Consider the following 23,205-nt stretch of genomic DNA (forward strand, 5'->3'; position numbering starts at 1 on the left):
AAACTCACATAAGTAGATTTCAGAAAGTTTAGTCCAGTCCTTTCACTGCCCAAAACAGAAGCAGCCACTGCAGGCCAACACAGCAAAGCACAACAATGTGGTAGTCCCTTCTCACAGCTTCCCCAGCTCTTCTTCTTGGCAGTCTTCTTGGTCCAAAAGAGTTCTAAAGTTCATGGGTCTGGGCCCCAATATTTATTTCCCAAAATCCTTTGAACTCTTTGGCAGAGAGTGTCTGTGCCCAGCCAGAACCAGTTCTACCTTCTCTGGTGTGACTTCCTGGCACGAGGTGGAGATGGCATGGTCAGAGGCAGACCAGGCCCTTTGAGGTGCAAGGAAATCTCCTTCCCCTTCCCCAATTCCAGCCCAGGTTTATTCAGCCTTTTCCTGACCCACCTAGACTATCTGGAGCCACTCCTGCTCCCCAGCCTTCTGTCATCCGAAACCCATGCAGGCAATCCACATTCCAGCAGAGGCACACGGGATGACTGAGCAAGAAAATACCTACTTTCTAAAAGTGGTATTTTTAAACACAGAATGTAAAAATCACCTTCACTAAAAGATGCATCTTTAGATTCTGAGTTCAGGCATATTAAACTTTATTTTCCTACCTAATTCCCCGGGCCACTTATGTTTATAAGATGTTATAAACAAACTCCCCATTCTGTCCTATGGGGACAGGTAGCCTTGCAATAGCGAAAAATGATATTGGCCGTAATTTCCTATCAGGACATGCCACTCAGGGCATGTCCTACCTTTCACATACACTGCACCCGGCCCACAGGGGTACCTTGGGCCTACCTTAGGGGTGGCTGACATGTAAGAAAAGGGAAGGTGAGGGACTGGCAAGTGTGTGCACTGGCCAGGTCGACATGGCAGTTACAAACTACACGCAGACTCCGCAATGGCGGGTCTGAGTTACCTTTTCAGGGCTACTCACGTGGGTGGCACAATCAGTGCTGCAGGCCCACTAGTAGCATTTGATTCACAGGCCCTGGCCCACTCAGTGCACTTTACTAGGCCCTAACAAGTAAATCAAATATCCATTCATGGAAACACCAATCCATAACACAATTTACCACAGGAGCACTTGCACTTTACCATTGATCAGCAGTGAGAAAAGTGTGCAGAAACACTACACCAGCAAAAACAGAGTCAAAACCGAGAGGTCAGAAAGCAAAAACTCAGGGGAAACACGCCAAAAGATGCCAAGTCTAACAAAGTGTAAAGTTTGGGTTAGTCAGAATCATACCATCAGCAAAAGAGCTCCCACTGTTGTGATCCCTCCCCTCTCCCAGGGATGCAACCACCTTGCTGTGAGAGTACCGAAGACGTTGGGAGGCAACGGAAGGGAATGTTTAGGGCATATGGTACCCTGGGGGCAGTATAGCGCAGTGCCATCCTCCAATATGCAAGGGCTACACGTTATAATAAGGGGCCAGAAGAGGGTAGGCTGGACCCTGTGCAGAGTTCCCTAGTCAAGCATAGTGTCCGAGAAGTCAATCTCCTTAAGGTTATGACCCGCTAACCAATAGAAGAGCCATTGCAGCTGTCCAGCTAAGCAGTATGATTTGAAATCTGGGGCACCAAGCCCGCCTTTATCCAGTGGCAACTGTCGTTTGGATAGGCTAACCCTGCACCGACCATTTCCCCAAGCCAAATCAATCAATAACGTGTTTAGTAGCTTAAAAATCCAGGCCAGAACAAGGACGGGTAGATTCTCAAAATGGTAGAGAAGACAAAGTAGCATGACCATCTTCGCTAGGGTCAGGAAGCCAGTCACCGATAATGGTAAGGTAATCCAGAAACCAATTTTAATTTAAGGCATGTGATCGCTTTTTGGAGATTACCTTCCATTAAACGAATCGCCCCGCGATATATCTGTATTGCCAAATAACGGAAAGTCTAGGGTGCTACCTGTATGTTGACCTCACCAAAGGGGAGAGAGGGTCTATCATACCTGTCCTCATTTGAGAATGTGTAGGATTCATCAATATTAAGGCAAAGGCCAGAGAAAACATAGAAAATAAGAGTGAGACCTTGGCCATGTTCGTTCTTACCCTCATATACAGCATCATATCATTGGCATTTAACGATATCGCATGTGTTGTAGAACCTATAGGGATACCCCAACCCAGTGCGTCTTACCAAATTTGTTGCGCTAGGGGCTCTAACTCTAGAACAAAAAGTAGTGGGACAGTGGACGGCCTTGTCTGGTGCTGCAAAATATTGGGTATGAAGAGGAAACTTTACGGTCCAGGCCCTCGCAGTGGGAGAAGTGTGCAAAAGTTTGACCCACCGTATAAAAAATTTAAAGTCCCAGCCCAGTGTGTCAAAAGCCTATCAGAGATACTACGACAGACAGCCGACCAAAAGATAATGACTGTGGGCTGTGTCCATGATCTGATGTAAGCAGTGTTTATTGAGTGAGGTGTTGCAGCGTGGCACAAAGCTACATTGATCCATGTGTAGGAAGTAGAGGAAGCAGCCAGTGCACCAATACCTTGCTCAAGATTTTATATTCAGTGTTAAGTAAAGATAAAGGCCTGTAAGAGGCCATGTCAGTTGGGGACTTACTTGGTTTTATAAAAGGGAGATGACCAGTGCCTGTCAGGTGGTGGGTGGTAGTGTTCCTTCTTCCAGAGAAGACTTGAAGAGCCAATCCAGCTGTGGAACCAATTATTTAGTGTAGAGGGTATAAAATTACATTCTTTGAGGGCCCCATGGATTCCACCTAGGGTGACAGAGGCGATCAAGGCCCTCTTGTCTGTAGCTGAAACTTTGGGCAGCGTCAACCGTTCCAAGAAGGAGCGCATGGCCAGTGGGTCTGTATGGGGGGCGTCATACACGGTGGTATAAAAATTGCGAAATGCTGAGTTAATCCCCACGTGGATGTTAACAGTGGCACGCTGTGGCATGGTATAAGTGAGAATAGGTGGTGTGAGTAGGGTAGGGTCTGGTTTTGGAGCTGGTATTCTGCCCCATGATATAGTGAGTTTCAGGGGTTTATGATCTGATAATGTTTTCCCTAGGTAGGTAACATTAATCTGGAGTGAGATAGTGGAAAGGATTCTATCAAGGCATGCATGTCGCATGTGTGGGGGAGAATAAAACGAGTATTCATGCATGCCTTCGTTCCAGCTTCGTAATGTGTCTGAAAGGGTCCATCCCTCTACCCATTGCTGTAGGGCCGTGGCCTGATGCACAGATCCAGTGCCGGCAGAGGGGGGTAGAAGCAGTCCAAGTGGATGTCTAATACTGCATTGAAGTCCCCTCCTATAACCCATGGGCAATGTGCCCAGTCCTAAAGGACTGTGGAAATGTGCATTATTAAGAAGATGTCCTGTTATGGGTTGGTGGCGTAAATACTGCCAACTACTATTGGTGTTTCATCTAGTGAACCCTTGAGAAGCACATATCGACCATGCACGTCAATTCTGGTGTCTAAAACACTGAAAAGTGAGTCACTGCATACACCCAAATTGCAGCACCTCACTCAAATGCAGAATAAGAAGTGTGGAACAGCTGATCCCTCCATCTCCTACTCAGTTTGAAGAATTCCGTGTTAGTGAGGTGGGTCTTTTGCAAGTATACTATATATGCCTGACGGTGGTGCAACTGTGCCATTATCCTGTACCTTTTTGCACAGACCCCATGCCCCGGACAGTGATCACATTATATTTTCATACAACATCGTGCATCTTGCAAAAAGAGTGAGTGATGAGATCCACATATGCTCGAACATACAAGTGTACCATAAGTATGAAATCATATGCTACAATGTCATTTAACCAAATACTAAACCCCGTTACTAGGTCCAGCGATGAACATTCATTCGACCAAAACTGTAGGAAATGTAGATAAACAAAATAACACAAATGTGCATATGCCATTTGCGTGAGTAGCATAAGCCTGTGAGCATATCGAAGTAGGAGCAGGAAGACCATCAAGAACCCTGTACTCGCCCAGGCCCGGAACCCCTGACAATAAGGAGCATCATGCATGGGAAGTAGTCCCAGTGTGGGTGCCCCATAATAACATTTGTATGGTGCTGGGGCCAACAAATATAAATGGGGTTACACAACAGTGATGAACAATACTGCAGTCTTATAGCGTGGGAGCAATCAGAGTAACAACAGCAAGTGTTTGCTATAATTATACAAGAAAGAGAATAAAGAGGAGGAAAAACAGAGGGAGCGGCAGTGCCACTTGCCAGTCACACCCAGTTTGGGAAAGTCTTCCATACTGGATCCCTCATGACTTTCAGCACAGGAGATCGTTGGCGGCCTGTGAGGTGACTGAGGGGAACAGCGCCATGCTACTTCAAGAGTATGAGTCAGTTGTACTGCCCTGTGGCTAGCTGGTACTCAAATGCAGTTTAGTGTTCTGTAGAGAAGTCACGGATAGGAGTGCGGCCGGCCTTCCCTCGAGAGCCTGCTGTGGGGAAGGAGCTGCATTTGCCTGAGTGCAGAGGACTGGGCCCCGGCGCTGCTTCCAGGGTGGTCGTTGTGCCTTAGGCATAGCCAGGAGCAGGGTCCTAGGTCTGCGCGAGTTGCGAAAATGTTGTTCCACCAAATCCCACACTGCCTTCGGCGTGTTGAAAAAGAAGGATCGCTACTCATGGTTAACTTTGAGCCTGGCTAGGAACACTAAGGCATAGGCGAGCCCCATTGTGCTTAGTTGATGCTTTATAGCCTGATAGCAGGATCTCTGATGTTGAACTGTAGCATATAGTCTGGGAATTAGTGAGATACACACATTGTCCATTATGATAGGTGTCGACTTTCTTGCGCCACAGAGTAATATGTCCCAGTCCTTGAAATTTAGGATGAGGGCACAATGGGGCATGATGGGCCACCCGGACGTGGCCTCCATGCTAGCACCCAGTGTGCTGTCTCCATCTTTAACATGCATGATAAGTCAGATGGCGCCACTGTGTCCCAGAGCCAATTCTCCACATATTGTGTGGTGTGGGAACCCTCAACTCCTTCCGGCATTCCAATGATTCTGACATTGTTACGATGTGCTCACCCTTCTGCATCTTCCGCATGCTCCTGGACTATGTCAACTTGTCTACAGATTTGGGCTACAGTGGTGGACTGTTCCATTTTCCAAGGTGTTAAGGAGGAAAGAGCCATTTCATTAGCTTTTACTGTCAGATAATTTCCTGTGGTCATCTTTGAGCAGACTGAGATCAGTGGTGATGGCCACTAGCCCTGCTCAGCAGCCATCTAGGAGTCCTGGATTTTCTGTTGTATAATGTCTAATGTGCCCAATGGGGGGCTCACCATCGTGGGGGGGGCACACAGTCTTCTGGCGCCGCTACAGAAGAGCATTCCAATGGGTGGACTGGGAGCGAGAGTGGCCCAGAGGTTTTGGGGTCTTGACTCTAGTGCAGCCCACGCTGCACTTCACCAAATGTCAGCTTGTGAGTAGATTGAGGTTGGGCAGTAATGCACCCCATCTTAGTCGAATAAGTGGTCCACAGGCCCGCACTGCGATGATTTGCCCTGGCCCTGAGGGCAGTAAGGGAGTCTTACTCGTCCCGCAGATGTCAGGAAGACAGCACAGACAAGATGTGCACTCTCTGCAGGTCCACACCACCTCCAATGTGCACAAGACCGATCAGGTAATGTGCTGGGCTCTGAGGAAGCTCAATCCAGCCCCAAGTAGGGCAAACCGGGCCTCCACGTGTGTGAAGTGTTGACTACAGCCTTTGTAATTGACGAGGAAAGTCAATACGTGGTTCGCTCCTTCCACGGCAACAATGTCAAATTGGGAAGTGGGGCAAAAGAGGTGGGAACACCGGCCTGTAATACCCCACAGCGTACTATTTACATTTGGGCCCTGTGCCAGATAAGTGCAAACAGAACCCTCTGGACACTTCTGGGAGCGAGGGTAACTGCTTTTGATCTCACCTGCTGCTCTCCCTATCACCACCGGCCACTCACTTCTGACTCATTCCCTCCCGAGCATCCTCTGATGTTGTAGGGCCTCTTGGGACATCTTCCCCATATGCTCAGCAGGCATCAGTGCTTAGATTGGGGCCAGTGGGGAGGGAGGAGATTTGGCCCAAAGTCTTTGATTTTATCCCTGGCAGCACCACTCCTTGCTTAATGGTCAACCAAGTCTTTGTGGTGTTTCCAACCTGCAGGGCCGCACCACTACCCTACCAGCTGGTGCAAAAGGAGACCACTGGGTCCCATGTAGGGTACCAGCGGCAGTTAGTGCCTGGTCCTCGATGGCCGCAGGCATCAGCCCATGCAGGATCGTGCTGATAACATTGGAGGCCGCTCAGGTGGCAGCCTCGCGCGGCCGGGCACACTGTTCGCCACCTAGGCCCCGCGACTCACTTTGGTTCTTTGGCATAGCACCCAGATTCACACACCTCCCCTCATCCGCCCAGAGGGTCTCATTCAGCTTTCCGAGAGGGGCAGGCACCGTCTTTCAGCTCCAAGGGGAGTTAAACAGCCCCACATAAGATTCACCGCGCTGCTGTCTTCGCCCACAGGACCTGGATCTTGGCAGCAGGATGAGATTTCTCATTGACAGGTCCAGTGTTCACTGCAGTGCATCAGATAGCGAGCAACACCCGCCGGCCACTTAGTTGAATGCTGTATGTGCAGGGGACGCCCAAGTTGCAGTTCCATCATGCGAGTGTCCCGCAGTGCGACAGATTAATGAAAATACTAGGGTGCGGGCCCAGGAGTTCACAGATTATGCGGCCGCCATCTTCAGCGGATAGCCCCACCCCCTTACCTTTTGGAGTTTTTTTATGGAACCTACAGACTTTGGATTGCTTCGAGGGATTTCAATTGGATTGTTCATATGTTTGCATTTTTGGGGGGCTTTTTGGTTATGGATTTACATTGTTTTTGTGGATTCCTATTTTTTTGTGGGGATGGAAAAAGATCTGCAGCTATAAAACTGTAAGTTTTAGTTTTTTACTTATTTTGTGTGGGTGGGAAATGTGATATTAAGGGCCGAATTACGATGTTGGGCGTATCCCTTATTGTTCTGGAACCGCCTGACCATAGGTCAGTGGTTCCGACATCCCAATTTGGATGCGAAACATTCATTTCATTATGGCAGCTTGTGAGGCAGGCGGAAAAGGCCAGCAGCCCGAGCTGCCTTAGTAAAATTGATGTTTGAAACATCCATGCATGGAGCGGGGATGCCAAAGGCCGACTTGGAATGACTGATGGAAAGCGACATCATAATCCTGCCGGCGGAGCCGCCGTCATCAAGCAATTATGATGTCTTTCAGACGTACCGATGGACTCCTTTAGCCCATTGAAAGTGCCGCAGATGGTCCTTCTGCCAGATGCCTCCACCTGCCGCATCATAATGCGGCGGGCGGACCACAGGAACAGATGTCAGTGAGTCGGACACCGACGCCACGTCGGTGTCGGGCCCACTGACATCATAATTAGCCTCTATATTTTTTATGCTATATGTATGTTATTAGTATGTGCAATTGTTTCGAACATGTGTTGCATTTATTTGATGTTATGTTTTGGAATTTTTTACATTGGTCGGATTGCTGTTTTTAAAAAAAAACATTTAATATATATATTTTATTGTATCAGTGTTTAATTATTTGGTGATTTTATATATTTGTTATACTGATTTAATATAATATTCATGTTCATATTTAAAAATAAAAAGGTTTTGATTTGGTGGTTTATAATTTGTTGTAGTTTTTGAGGTTTTTGGTAGGTTTATATTTGATTTATAATATGCTTTTGGCTATCATTTCTAAGAAATGGGTTCTTTGTTATTTATGGAGAGTTTGACTTTAAATTGTGGCATGTCGTAAATCGGTTAATTTGTTTGCTTAGTTTTGGGTCAATTTGGGTAATGGATTGCTTTATTCTTAGTTCTTGGTAGCTTTGTTCTTTTTGTAATGCTTCGATAAATTTGTATAATGTAGTTTGGGTTCTGCCTAGTTTGAATTGGAAGGCATTGTGCCACTCTTCCACTGCGTTGTTTGTTTTGGCTTCCTGTGCCAAGGTGCTGTCATAGACATTCCACTATGGCTTTTGGTACTTGGCTTGGCATCTGTGTCCTCACTGTTGCAGTCTGCCTGACCAATGCAATCTGCCAACCATGTACCTTTGAATCAGTGCATTAGGGGACTACGCGTGTCTTCATTTTGTTGGGAGAACAGTTTGTAAGTTATACTGATTGACTAACTATGTGACAGGGAGGTAGGCTAGTGCTATCATTTTCTTATATTTCTACAGTGATTTCACTGTTAGTGGAGCATTCTACACTTAGGGCCTGATTTAAAGTTTGGCGGTGCGGCGCTGGGTCCGCCAAACCCGTGGTCGGGCCACTAGCCAGATTACGAGTGTTTGCCGTATCTGGAAGGTTTTTTTTTTTAAGTTCCCATGGCGGTGCCTCAGAAAATGGGCATTGGAGTGGGAATGCCAAAAACAGTTCCTGCACGGCATGGACTGTAAAGTCTATGCTGTGCATGAACTGGGATGGATGCACACAGGGGGGCACATGTTGTGCCCCTGCATGCAGCCCATGGCCTTGAGGCACAAAGAGGCCCTGTAGGGTCCCCTTTGTTTCCTCTCCGCCACGGTTTTCATGGAATAAGAACCAACATGAAAACCATGCTGCTATAATCTGTAGGTAATAGAACAGTCAGAAATTAGGTATATGCATCTATATTTAGATATTTAGAATGGGGAGTATACCGAAATCACTTGTAACTATTTGCAGTAGACAGCATGTCTTCGCTTTCAATACAATTATCAGTAACTTGTACATGGCCAATTTTTGAGGAGCTACAACCAGTTTTGTGGCAATGTCAAGAAATGAGTGTATGCCCGGATAGGTTGTATACAGTTTTGGTGTCAAAGCTTAAAACCTTGTAGAGTTAGGCAAAGGAATCTTTGCAGAAGAACATTCTGCTGAGTACTAGTAAGTTAATGAGTGTCTTGGCAGTGTTGAAATGGATGATGGTATGTGTGGTAGTTGGTATCATGCTGCAGTTACTGTCTTGATGGGCAAAGATTCCATAAGCATGGATAGATCGAAGAGAAGTCTGTGGTTTCTCGAACAGGATATAGACTTGAGGGAGTCATGGGGGCATATTGAGTTTTAGAGAGCAATGGGTGCCAATGAAGAGAGATCATAAAGTGCCTCTGTTGTGGAGGGTTTTGGCAGTTCCAGGTGGCAGTGAGATGGTTAGATGCATTGGACTCAGAGCTGGTGAAAAAGTAAGAAATAAGAAAAAGACTTTGATGTGATCAGTGTAAAATTCAAGGTGATAAGATGGTGGTGTAGAATGTGAATAGGAGAGTGTAGCATAGATCCCTAAGGGATGCCCACAGGAAGTGTATTGAGTGCTAATGTCTTAGTCACACACAGGCCAGAAAGGGTATAAAGCGACCCATTTGTGTTGCAGGCCTCCAATTCCAAGTGAATTGAGGGAGGATTGTAGAGAGATATGGTCTGTAGTTTTAAATGTGCCAGAAAGATGTAGACGTATGAAGATAGAAGAAAGGCAATTGTGAGCAGTGAGTGAGGTGTACAGAGACCAAACTGAAGGGGGATAAATAGCTTGCTAGAGGATAGAGAGAGTATGTGATAGTTGAAGACTTGATTGAATGTTTTGAAGAAAAAGGGGAATTCAGATTCTGAGCAACAGTTGGGCGAGAAAAGACGATTTTGCAGGCCCGATTCACAAAAGTAAACTTAGACCTGAAGTATTAGTTTAGACCTGAAGTCTAAAGTTAGACTTCAGACCTGAAGTTAGACTTCAGGTCTAAGTTTACCTTTGTGACTTGGGGCCCATATTGGTATTTGTTTTTTAATTTTAAAAGGCAGAACCTTAGTTGATTTGAAACATGTAAATGTTGAATGTGGGTGAATAGTGGGTAATAAAGAAGTCAGGCAGAGGAGCTCTGTATGTAAGCACAATTAGTTTGTCTTGGGGATGAAATAATTAAAATGTGCGCAAGATGGCATCTTGTTTGCTAACCTGGTTGTGTCAAATTACCTCAAGGCCTGGGAGAGGTTACTGGCAAAGAAGAAATCTAGGTACCTGATAGTGTAACCTCTCCTTCCACTCGCAGATAAATGCCTTTGTCACAGACATAACCCCCCATCTGATGATTCTTGGCTAAGTGGTTTTCATGGAATAGGAACCAACATGAAAACCATGGCGCACCCACCAAGTATATTGCGGCCTCAAGACCGCCGCAACACCCCCAGGCTGTGTTGGGGCAATGGTGATCCGACCGCCCTAATTGTAATAGTTGGAAGACTGCCACAGCCGTGCCCCCACTAGTCTGACAGTCCATGGACCGCCAGACTCGTAATCAAGCCCGTATTGTGGGGGTATATTTTTAAAATTGCTTGAATCATAGCTTGTTCAAAGTCTATAATTATTTGCTGGGGTTAGTCATTATTTGTATGCTCTTTTATATTATTTAGGAGTTCATAGTAGGTGCTGCTTTGTTTGTTTGATAGTAAAGCATATATGAAAGGCACATTATTGTTTTCTTATTCACTATGTATGGTGTATATTTGTATGAATGGTTTGGGGCACATTTCGAAGGTCCCATCCATCATCCAGGTTTGGCATTGGGTAAGATTTGCTTTTCATTATTTAAATTGTTATGTACAAGGACTGGTTCCTCATTATGTGTTTGTTTTAAATGGTCAGGTATATCTATCCCTTGGTATGTTCTATGAGCAGGTGGGGTATCGATGGTTACCTTTAGAGTGTGTGCAATTAAGCACTTTAAAGTGGGGATAGGTGTTAGTTGAACATGTTACATGAATGGGGACTTTGGGTAGTATGACTCTCAGGATTTTGCCTGTAGGGTCTTGGGAGCTAGTGCTTGCCTCTCTTATATCTTGTAAGATTTTTCTAACTTCTACTTCTGTAACATTTGGGGTGGGGTGGTGCTCATTATCATTTATTACAAAATTATCTTTTGTAGTTGCCCTCCCATAGCATGCATTCGAATATTTAGTATGTTTCCAGTTTATGGATTCTGTTGAAGCACTTTCTTGGCTGTAGGTGTAGCCCATATGGTTTAATAATGGTTTCCCTTTGTGTGAGTTATAATTTTAGCCTCTTCTGTCATTGTATCTGTAAATAGTTCAACAGCATAAATATATTATGAATTGACCTTTGTATCTTTATAATTAATACTTAACCCCTTCAATGCGCATGACGGAGCGGTTCCGTCATGCGCGTCGGTTGCGCTGTGCTAATGACGTAACCGCTCCGTCACGGCCCCGCCCGCTCAATAGAACCTTCAGCACGGCGCGGTAATCCGCGCCGCGCTGAAGGGGTTAATAAAATGCAGTTGCTTGTCATTTATTTACTTGTATGTTTTGTTGAGATGTTTTGAAATGTTTTAAGCTTTTATTTACCTTGTTTTAACATGGAGCAGGTGCTAAATTTTCTGCTGAAAGACAAAAAAAAGTTAGGTTTATTTAATATCACAGATCACAGGTGTAAGGTATCTTTTCTTATGTCTAGCACCTAATCCTTTGGGTCTAGATCATATGTTATCCTTTCTTCATATGTCCCCACTCAGAACCCCTGCTCTACTCCTCTAATTGTGATTATGGCACGTTTTGCTCATTAGAGGAACTCTTGGGCTTTGAATCGATATCCTTTTGGCCATACTTTATTACTTATTACCTACTTTGAGCCACCACCCGGATCGCAAGGGATTAGTCAGAAAGTGAAAATACCCCCCACTTTGATCCATCCCTCTGAAGACATCAAGTGAGTGAAGCTAGCAAACTCTTCCCACTCTAATTGAGGTCCCTTCACCCTGCCTTCCGTCCACATATCTCTCCATCCCTTAAGCCTTTCATGCATCCATCCATCTTTCATGTTTCCACCCATCCTTTCTGCATCCCATCCATCCTCCCTTTCATCATTACAGTCTTGCATCCATCCTTCCAATCTCCCACTCACACGTCCAACCATTCATCCATACTTTTGCCATCCATCCATCAATTCACCGTCCTTTTATTAATCCACTAAACTATCCTTTCACTCTTCCATTCAGCCGTCTTCTCACCCATCCACCCATTCATCCAGCCTTTCATCATTCCAGGCACTTTCTTTCAACCACCAATGCAAATCTTATTTTACCCCTCCATCCATCAGTCCTTTTACCTTTACATCCATCTTTCATCCAGTTTCTTCCTTATTTCATGTGTCCATCCTTTCGCTCTTCATTCCACCCCTCTATCCCTCTCTTTCCTTCCCTTGATTTTTCTCTTAATTCCTTTGCTGTTGCTAACCCCTGATCTCCGTTATCATTTTTCTTTACTTTTGATTTTTTAAGAGCTTTTGCCTGCAGTGTTTCAGACAGGGCAGGCTCATAAATAACTATAATTGTGAATACCACCCCCGCTTAAGCTGTGAAAGCGGGGGGGGGGGTTCACAACGCCACTGCCGGACCAACATGATTGATCAATTCATCCGGGGGAGCAAACTATTGACCCTCCTAGACACACTTACTTCTTTGTCTCATGCACACTGTGCCACTGAAACCAAGCTGTTCCTGACTGAAGAGCCCTAATACGGGTGAAACTGTTCCTGGGTTGGATGTTTCCCACTTTAGGGAGGACCTGGCCTGGCAGTTCAGGCTGAACTGTTTCCATTGGAGCAGGACCAAGACTGCTTTGCTCCAAACTGAGGCAGCATGGTGTGCAAAATAACGATGGATTGGGTACTGGCCACGGTTGATTACCAGTGGCTGAGATTCAGTCAGGCATCCCATTCATCATTTTTTGCACACTTCAGAAAACAACAAGCCGTTCTCTACTGAATTGCTTTGTGACATTTTCCAAAGCACTCAACATGACCATAAGAACATCATGTTGATGTAAAGGATGGAAATAGCTGGTGAGCTGAGTAAATGAAGCTCTGCCACCCCTTTTTGGTGGTTCATGAATTTAGTGTAGCAAATATTTACATGCTGTTGTTTAATCAGGATCATGGCTGAATAAATATTCTGAACTAAAATACAGGACTCCATCTGCGTTTTTCTTGACAGCGATGTTCATTCTCTAGATCAAATGTCGAATGAGTTTCATGTAAAGCAGCATGAATGATAGGATGGGCTCCTTTGTCAATTCACAGACTATGAGGGAGCGAGGAAGTAATTATAGGATTTGGAATGACATAATTTAGACCATTATCCTGCCTCAACAATGTATACAGGTCTTCAGGAAGCTGAGTATTGCATTTCGATTGCACAAAACATCAAGATAAGCTAGAAGGAAACAAAGAGAAACCCCTGTCTCCCACAACATCACTTCCATATTTTGCACATTGAGGATATTATTATTATGAACAAACTGCATGCAAATGTGCACTCAAAAATTCTGGTTGAAGCCAGACTATATTGGGGTAAACACATTCTATTATTTGGCATGCACTGTTAGTTTCAGTGGCATATATGTCTAAGGGCGATGACTTTAGAGCACAGAGAGGTTCCTGTTGTAAAAGTACCTAGATCTTGAGTGCCTAATTAGCTTCTTTGAAAGACGGGTCACATAACTTACTTTCGGAAGATGGTTTAAGTACACAGATTGACAAATGGGAAAGAGTCTTATGGCCTCATTATGATGTCGGTGATACCGCCAATGACATGCCATTGGTAGCTGTCCCACTGCCAGACAGCCCTTCAGTCCGACCGTAATCAGTCACACAATGGTGACTGATATCCCAAAAATAAATCCCATAGTATAATATGAAATTTACATTTTGGCGGATGATATATTAGTTACCTTTGTGACAGAGTAACCTATCCGCCGAAATCTAAATCAGGTTCTTAAAGTATAACCCCATAGAAAATGATGTAAAATTAAAATAACTTATTTTGAAAAATATATATATAAACATATATATTATCTACTGGCGGTCGCCAGTAGATAGTTATAGTTAGGACCGTGTTTCCATAGGAAATCCGCAACATTCTATTTGGAATAACTTTTGCGCCGATTGATGAATCCTCGCGAACTTTTCAAAATAGGTGGGACGCTCCGCTCCGCTCCTACCCTGAAAGTCTCGGGGGGATTCGTCAAGCGGGGGCTGAGAAAAAAGGGGGGTCCCAAAACGCGTTTTTCCCATGCAATTTTCCATAGGGACCTTTAGTCCAAGGTACAGCCCGAACGGCTGAACAGAATTACTTGAAATTTGGCAGAGAGGTAGTCCTCAGGTCAGGGATGTGCCTTTTGCAGGTCTGGTGTAAATCTGTTCATTAGTTCCTGAGAAAATTGCAGTTAAAAGTACATATATATCTATAAGCGCGCACCGTGCGCGTACGGTAAGAATACCGTACGCGCACGCTGCCGTGCGCGAGCGCAATTCTGATTGGTTGTTAGATGTCAGTAAACATTCGAATCGGTCTAAATCAGGAAGTGTCGGCCGCCATTTTGACTCTCGCAGTCTGAGGCAGTGAAAAACAAAGGTGGAAAACGTGAAAAGGGGCCAGGATGGACAGTTCCTGACCCCCTAGCCTTTGTCAGGGGGTCACTGAAGGACCCCCAAGGGTAAAAAAAACAATATTTTTTTTTTCGAAAAATCGCGGAGTGCGCGCACAGTACGCGCACGGCACGCACAACGCATCGTGGGCGCTTGGTGCGTGAAGCGCACCAAGAGCCCACAGAGAGCGCACGGTGCGCGTACGGTAAAAAACCTGAAAAAAAAAATATGAATAAATACATAACTTAGCATTTAAAAAACCGTACAAATTCACTTAAAAAACCATAGGTTTCACACACGTTATAGTTAGGAATTAGCATTTAAAAAACCTTGCAAATTCACTTAAAAAACCATACGTTTCACACATGTTATAGTTAGCTGGACATTTCCCTCATAAAAAACCATTGAAATTCCTCCGTTATAGTTAGTGCAGGCAACTATAACTCACGCGACCGCAATCATCTGCTGATGACGTCAGATATTACATCACTGATTACATATGTGTCTTTCTGAAAAATAAATATTTGTAATATATGTATAGCTAAAGATTAATGGAAGAAGACATGGGTAAATAGGTGTCTAAATACAGTGATGTAATATCTGACGTCATCAGCAGAGGATTGCGGTCGCGTGAGTTATAGTTGCCTGCACTAACTATAACGGGGGAATTTCAATGGTTTTTTACGAGGGAAATGTCCAGCTAACTATAACATGTGTGAAACGTATGGTTTTTTAAGTGAATATATATATATGTATATATATATATGTATCATTAATTTTAATGAAAAGTGGGCATACAAACGCGTTTCGGCTGTCGCCTTCCTCAGTGACACTGGTTTTGCCTGCTTCAGCCAACCCTTGCGCTGCTTTCATTCTGTTTTCTAATATAAACATCATAGAAGCAGCGTCTGTGTTGGCTCAAGAGACACGAGGAGACCGAGTCCAGCTCTTTGCATTAGGGAGGCAGCGCGAGAGGGGGCATGCCCAGTACACAGCACAAGAAGCAAGTGTTGGGAGAGTGGGAGCCGCTAGAAGGCTGCCACCTGCAAATCTTCTTCAAGCATCCCAGGGAAACAGGACCAGGGCACAGAATTTGCACATACACAGAGTGGGTCCCCATAGCACTTGTCACATCCACCCGAGACTGGCTCTCAGACCTGCTCATCTGGCAGCAGAACAACAACAAAGATGGGGGAAGTGAACTCCACTGCCTTCTAAAATGGATGGTTAGAGGCTGAATTCCCGTGCGCAGCACACCAGGAACCGGAGCAGAAAACGACCTCTAACACACGAAGGGGTTACACCATGGCCAGGACCTCTATTTTCCTAAGCAGGTGAGTGAATAAAACAATACAATACCATACTGGCAGATGACGGATTGAGAGTGATTAAGCATGTGTAATCCTAGACCTGCTGTGGTTAGTGATTGCAGCTGCCTTGGCGAGGATGCTTGCTTTCATGCTCTGAAGTGACTGAACAGACAAGAACAGTACTGGTGAACTGTCTCCAATAGGTACATAGGAGCTATTTAAAGTGGAACTTACTCTAGTGAAAATGTGTTTGAAACACTCACACTGAATGGGGTTAATTGAAATAGATTTTTATTCCAGGCCCCTGATGAAGAGCGCAGGCCTTTCCCAGGCAGGCTCTCTTAACTCGAAGCTTTGTGTCCGTCTGCTATGCCAAGCCAGGTGTTTCCCACACTTTTTAAGCATAACCTGGCTGCTTCAAACCAGCCTCTACCAAGCAGATTGAAGAGCCACGAATGATAATGTGGCGAAGTATATTCATACGTAGATTCAGGAGACAGAAATACTTCAAGATCTGTATTTAATAACCACAGCATCAGCAGTCCAACAGGTAACTGACACAGATAAAATTTCTAATTAAAAAGCACATTACGACATTCTACATTCCAGTGATGTAATACTGGAATGTAGTATACATGAGATCACAACAATATCTCCCTTTCTTTACTATAAACAAAACAAAATAAAACAAATAGCAATAATAATACTAAATGATAAGGCAATACAATGCTCCAATACCCAAACATATTTTAGTATGAAACACAAGGAAAATTCAATCACGAAACCTTACTGGTTTAATAATATTGCGACCACTGGTCCTTCGTTCAGACATAGGGTGAAAAGAAGGACTCGATTCAGAATCATTAACAGAAGAATGAGAAGAAGGAGGAGGAACAGCACAAGGATGCAAAGACGAATTGAATAGAACAGAAAGATCACGAGGATGAGCATCATGAGGATGTACTTTCACAACTCTTCTTTATTCCACCATTCATTCTTGCTTATTCTCACTGCATTCCTAGTCACAACTTCAATTCTGACTGGAGGTTTAAACTTAGACATCCCTTTGGGAACATGATTGGGATCTTTAACACAAACCCATTCACCCACACGTAGATCTCTTTCAGTAGGTTTTGCTCTATGTAAATTGTCATATTGATTTTTCATTTTAACTTGAAATTCTACAACTTTAGGTCTTACAACATTGTCTATTTTTGACATATGATCACTCTTGGTCTGACACTCCCGCAACCAAGCAGGACACAATCTGGAAGCAGGAGGACGACCCCTTAGAATTTCGAACGGAGAAAGACCAGAAACGGCATGACCTATGTGACCACAATATTTCTTCAACTGCCTTACACAAATCCATCTTTTTTTGAACAGCCCACTGTATACACTCCACTAATGTGCGGTTCATTTTTTCAACTAGGCCGTTTGCTTAAGGATGATATAAAGCAACACATTTGTGTTTAATAGCATTGGAATCAAGAAAACTTTTCATTTCTTTGGAAATAAATTGAACGCCATTGTCAGAGACAATTTCTTTAGGAAAACCTTCCCTCAAGAACAAATTTTTCAGACATTTGATAACACCAATCGTGTTTGGTTCTTCTACAAATGTAACTAACCACTATTTACTATAATAATCCACCACTACAATGGCAAATTTAAATTTACGTGGTAGAACACCAAAAGGGCCTATGAAATCAATTGCAAGTTTCGACCATACAGATTCAGGTACTTTTACAGGCTGGAGTGGGACAGCTTGAGTCTTAAGACTTTTGTCACTGGTGGCACAAATAACACATGCACGAACACTAGGAATTATGTCCGAATCCATCCCAGGCCACCAATAACTGTCTCTTATTTACTAATTACTGCCTCAAGGTCCACCTTGTGTTATACACTAGGCCTAGCCGTCCCCGGGTCTGTGCCACCTCCCCAACCCGAGCTAGGTGCTCTGGAATCCAGCACGACTTGCCTCCCACCCTGAGCGGGATATTTTATTTTCTATGCCCCTGGTGAAATGTTGGCTTTAAGAAGACAAGGGTCAGGGCGAGGTGGCGTCCTGCCAGAGAGAGAAAGTAACTTAGTCGCATCTCTCCATCAGTCACTCTACATTGTAGAGTAAGTATGTTCTGGTTTTACATTAAAAGTGTTATGTTGAGGTGTTACTCATGCATTGTATTGTGATCGAGAATTAATTTTAAAGCTACAGACGCTTGCTCTGGTGTCCTGTCAATCCTCTCCTTCCTCTCTTCCTCCTCTCTCCCACCTGTCCCCTTTCTCTCTTCCTCCTATTCTCCCTCCTCACTCTCTGTTCTCTCCCTCTGCAAATCCTCATCTCTATCCCCCTGCTCTCCCTCCTCTGTTCTTACTCTCTCCCTCTCTTCTTCTTCTCTCCCTCCTCTCTCCTTTCTCCCTGCTCTCTTCTTCATCTCTCCCTTCTCCAGTGCTGGACAGACTGACTCCTGCCACTCTTTCATCAGGTGCAGACGGGTGAGTCGTCCATAGCTCCAGCCTCGGTCTAACCCAACCTTCAGGCGCTAATACCTCTCAATCTACTGAGAAAGGGCAAGTGAGTCATCCATAGCGCTAACCTCCAGCCCAGCCCTCTACTTGCCCCGTGTCCCGATACTTCCTTGTAAACAGGAGAGCAGCAGCACTGCAGTGCAGATAATGAATAAAGCGCCAAATGCACTGTGCCAGCAACAGTAATAAATTAAAAAGAATGATGGCATCATCATGTAAATGGAAATTAAATCTCTGACACGGCCCGCGTTCGTTTGATGTTGTCTATGCGTCGCTGCAAAGAAAGCAAGCATTTGATTTCAGAAGATCTGCTGTGCTGTGAAGGGCCCACTGGGGGTTTCTTGTGGTCCAAGGTAGGCCGCTTTATAATGTTGGCAATTGGCTCATTTACAGGGAGCACCAGTGACATTCGTGAGCTACTTCTTTTTAACTTGCATTCTTAAGAGAAGCCAATGAGTTGCTAAATTAAGGGTGACATGTCCATCGAGTGATTATGTCCAATCCTTTTTAGGTCTCGCCTAGCGAACGCAGCGCAGCTAATTCGCCTTGGCGAGACTCTATTGTCGTCGCTTTCGTTCGCGAAGGGAGACAAACCATGTGCGCGCATGGACAGGCGATGTGCATGCGCATGGCGTCTCCCACCGCGCGCTTGATTTATTACGGCTCGCCCGCTCGCTCCCTCTCTGCGCGCACACTGTTTTCCTGCTCGCGGTTATGAAGGTAAAGGTCGACGCTCCGGTGTGTACCTAAATTCGCTTCACATTTGACTTGTTTGTCGGTGCGGCCGGAGTCGCGTTGCTGCAGCGTTTCTTGTTTGTGTTTTGCTTCAAGAGTACTAATATTGGGGGAGGAGCCAAGATGGCGACCGGGACGGCAGCGTAGACTCCCGGCTCCGTGAACCTCCGCACCCCGCACGGATATCCTGCCTGAGATCCTCAACTTGTGCTACGTGGTCGTGTTTCTGAAGGAGAGGGGCTCCCGACTGTGTGACTCCGAGGTTTCTAGCCGTGCTATCGCCGGAGAAAACTGCATCTGAACTTTGCGGCCTGTGCGGCCCTGGAGCCGGGACATCGAGTGGACGCCGTGGCCGGGTGGCAGTGCGACAACAGCGGCCGGTGGTGACTGGGTGGAGTCGGCCCACCGAAGCGGTGTTAAACTCGGCCTACATTTCGGCGTGGTCACTTCTACTGCCCAGTGTAGCTGACCGAGTGCATGACCGGGGGTGCAAATCTTAGATCCTCCGGTGACTGCCCCTGCCTTGCTGGTGAGCTGCCCGGCCGCCGTCCGTATCCTGCCCCGATCATTGCGGGCCGCCCCCGGATTTCTACGGGAGCTGGTCCGTGGTGGGGACGACTGTTGCCCGTGACCACGGATAGTTTTTTGCCTGCCCCCGGAACCCGGTCACCCGCGACGTGGACATCGCGACGCTTGTCCCGGGGTCCCGGCCCCGGTGAGGGTCGGGCATACTTGGCGGCCATCTTGGGTCGATGAAGCCTACCATCCTGTCCGCTGGGCCGCAGCGGGCCTGTGAGCGTACGATTCTTGGGAGTGTGGCGGCGAGATCACAGAGAGCTGAGCTGGGGTACGGCGACCTCCTCGAGGCTCTTGGTACTCTTCACTCCTCCTTGGTTCATGGTTTCGTGATCTTGGGGAGTAAGCTCGATGGTGTGGCGTCGGAGTTGGGGCAGTGGCGGCCCGCCTGTCCGCACGAACACAGAGTCTACCCACACTGCGCGCAGGAGGACGCTGTGGCGGCCCCCCCTGAGGTTAGTACACGACTGGACGCCCCGGCCAGTATGCTACAGTGTGTTCGACCTTCTGAGGGCCTGATCTGTCCCGGAGGCGTTGGACCTGAGTGGGATGTGGTGGCCTCATCCCGTGCATGCCCTCCTGCGACCCAGAGACAACTCCAGCAACTAATGTCTGTTTTGGCTGCTTCTGCCTTCCTGAGCCTTGCGTGCAGTGCAGACCCTAGGGCAGCACTGGGAAGCCTGTTTCCTCACGCGGCGGACTGTGTTGATGCTCAGAGACTTCCACCCCACCTGTGTGCGTCGCTTCTCTGTCGTTGTTGGACATTCCTCTGCCTAGGAACATTGGGTATGGTGCTGGGTCGAGGGGTTGGCATGGGCAGAATTCCACAGAGTGGTCAGGGATGAGGCTGGCCCCTCGGGGGTGGTCGCCTAGTGGACGGGCGGGCTTGGGGTGGTGTGCTCTCCTGACATGGCTACTGGCACAATAGGTGCATAATGCTCCCCATCGTGGTTTGAGAAGATTGTTTTTGTGCTGTTCCTTGTTCACTTTAGGGGAACCTTACCGTGCGGGAGGGAGAAGCCGGGGGTCTGTTATGAAGGCCCTCCTCCAGTTTATAAATGCTTTCTCAACCCCCCCGTCTGGTGGGGGTCCTTTCCTACTTCTTTTTCCCTATTCTCCTACATTTCGGGTCTGGTTTCAGGGCGACAGGCACACTGCTGGGGGGGGGGGGCCGTACTCATCTGCAGAGGTGCAGGGTGGGGGGTTGGGGGAGGGGACTCTGTATTCCTTCATCTTTTTTCCATGGCCTCCTTTTTCTTCTCTGATTCTTTTTGTCTTTCTTTTTCTGGGATCAGCGTGATACACCTCCTTTTGCTATGCCTTGTTGCCGTTCCATGTGTTCACAACTTCCGGGGTGTTCTTGGGGAGTTCTGGCGGGGGACTGCGGGCGCAGCTGTAGACTATGTTTTTCTCCATCCTGATGTTCTTGTGTTTGCGCCATTGACCGAATAGATTGCTGTAAATCACTAACGTTCATTACTCTGCATATCCGTGATCGTTGTTTTAAAATTGCTTGTCACCTGATCCTTCTGCCTTGTTTCATCATAAAATGAAAACCTCTTTCTCCTGGTGCCCTACTTACGCTGTCCACAGTATAAGCAGTACGATTTTGCTCCCCGAAGTGCTGCCTGTGTTTATACTTGTCGTTCTTGCTCTGATTGCTTAGCGGCCGGCCCTGGGGGGTTGTAGGCCCATACTTGTTCTTCTTGAACTGTCAATAAAGGTTTTCAAAAAAAAAAAAAAAAAAAAAAAAAAAAGAGTACTAATATTGATCGTGCAAAGTGTCCCAGACATATCTCCGCCCTTGTAAAGTCGGTCTAGCCATTGATTCCCTCCTCCCCGACGTGACGTGCGAGACACACACACTGTGCGATTTAATGTGATGGTTTCCTGATGAGCAACTATTAAACCACGCTGCTCTTTCTGCTGCACTTTGACTCCGGTTACTAGATGATGTCTCGCCACGGAAGCAGTGCTCCAGCCCTGCGCTTATGTGTTTGAGCAAAACGCTCTTATTCTAATCTTGTTGTTCAATTGGGATGACAAGTGAAGTGAACCAGGAAGAGAAAACAGAATGCACAGGGTTGTGCTCCACTCCAGTACTAGAACACTGTTTCCTTCGTGATATGGAGTAATCTGGTGAAACCTTACCTTTGACCTCAAACTCTGATCCTATCTCATGATACTGCCTTTATCACTGACAGGTGGTACACGAAACTACTTTTTACACATGAAGGGACATGGCAATGGTGTGCCTCGTTGGGTGTGGGGGGGGGGGAGTGCGCTGCTCGTGAGATACACCTTCGGCGCAGTGCAGCCTTCCGCACATCAGATGCCGCAGGACTGAGTTACCTCACGGGATACTTACTGTCAACCACGGGAAGTTGCGTATTTTGTTTCGTTTGTGCTGCATGCATGAAGTTTGCAAACACGCTCTAGATCGTATTAAAGATAACCATTGCATTATTTTGAATTTAAACTGGGTCAGGCATTTTAAAGGGATTTAGAAATGCATTTAGAGTGCTAATATTAACATGGATGTGCGCGAGAGCTTTCACAGGTGATGTAATGGGCACGCGTGGCTTATATATCTGAAGCAAAACAAAAATAAGGTGGGAAAAAATTATATACTGACATTAATCCCCTCTGGGTTGGCTGGTGGAGGGGTGACATGCGGAAGTACAGTGAGCAGGGGACATCAACCTTTGTACTGTTGTAACTTACATCATAAGTAGTGGTGTATGGCAGCAACGCTGTGCAGGTGTAATAAACTTTTATCCAATGTCGATCACAAGCCTGTCTCCGTGCGTCGCACCATGATGTGTCTCTTAGGATGATGGCAGAAGTATTTTGATACTGCCTCTCATCCCATATGCGTGCACCGTGCCATATGCGCACCCTTTTACAATAATGGGAACTGTAGTTTTCTTGCCTCGGCAGATTCTGCGTCTGCGGTCTTGCCCCCTACTTTTTTCTTGCACACTTTTCTTTTTCATAATAAAAATAACTCAAAGTCCGTTATGATAACTACACGCTATTATATTGTGCTTAGCATATGGGTGAGTATAGTGGTTGTTTTCAGGCCTCACTAAGGGTGGGAACTGTTAAAAAGAGTGTTCCCTTAGGTATTTCCACCTGCCATTAGGTGTATATTTGTAAATTAATGCGTAGTACTGAGTAGTTTGTGCATAATAAAGTACTTTTGCTTTTTATAGGTAAACGAATTAACCGGACAATAATTTATTTGGTGTTTGTTGCATGTCTTCGGTCTAGGGATTAGCCCACACCACCTCCCTGAGTAGGGCTTGACCTGCTCTGCCTTGCTAACTTTAACAAGTCCAGTGCTACAACATGGGTAGTTGGTGCCCTGAAGACAGAAGGCTGCTACTTATTACTTGCTAAGGAGCCACATCATTCAAAGCTAATCACCTACTTACAAACACCTTCTAAACAATTCACTTACAATTTTTAGTAAAATTGCTACTTCATTCATGTACTCCTATACCTCAGTTTAGAATGGGATGTGGTAATAAAGTAGCAAAAGGTCTCAAAACAAATTCAAGTACTGCA

The 23,205-nt window shown here is 45.8% G+C and overlaps 1 protein-coding gene across 2 annotated transcripts in view; it reads left to right on the forward strand.

The window, feature by feature from the left end:
* The window catches only part of CPN1 (carboxypeptidase N subunit 1), a 125,910-nt gene that overhangs the window by 67,639 nt on the left and 35,066 nt on the right, over nt 1-23,205 (forward strand). The gene's annotated exons all lie outside the window — the stretch shown is intronic.

Source organism: Triturus cristatus, chromosome 1_2 (assembly GCF_964204655.1).
Source record: "Triturus cristatus chromosome 1_2, aTriCri1.1, whole genome shotgun sequence".
In the NCBI taxonomy this organism is placed as follows: domain Eukaryota; kingdom Metazoa; phylum Chordata; class Amphibia; order Caudata; family Salamandridae; genus Triturus; species Triturus cristatus.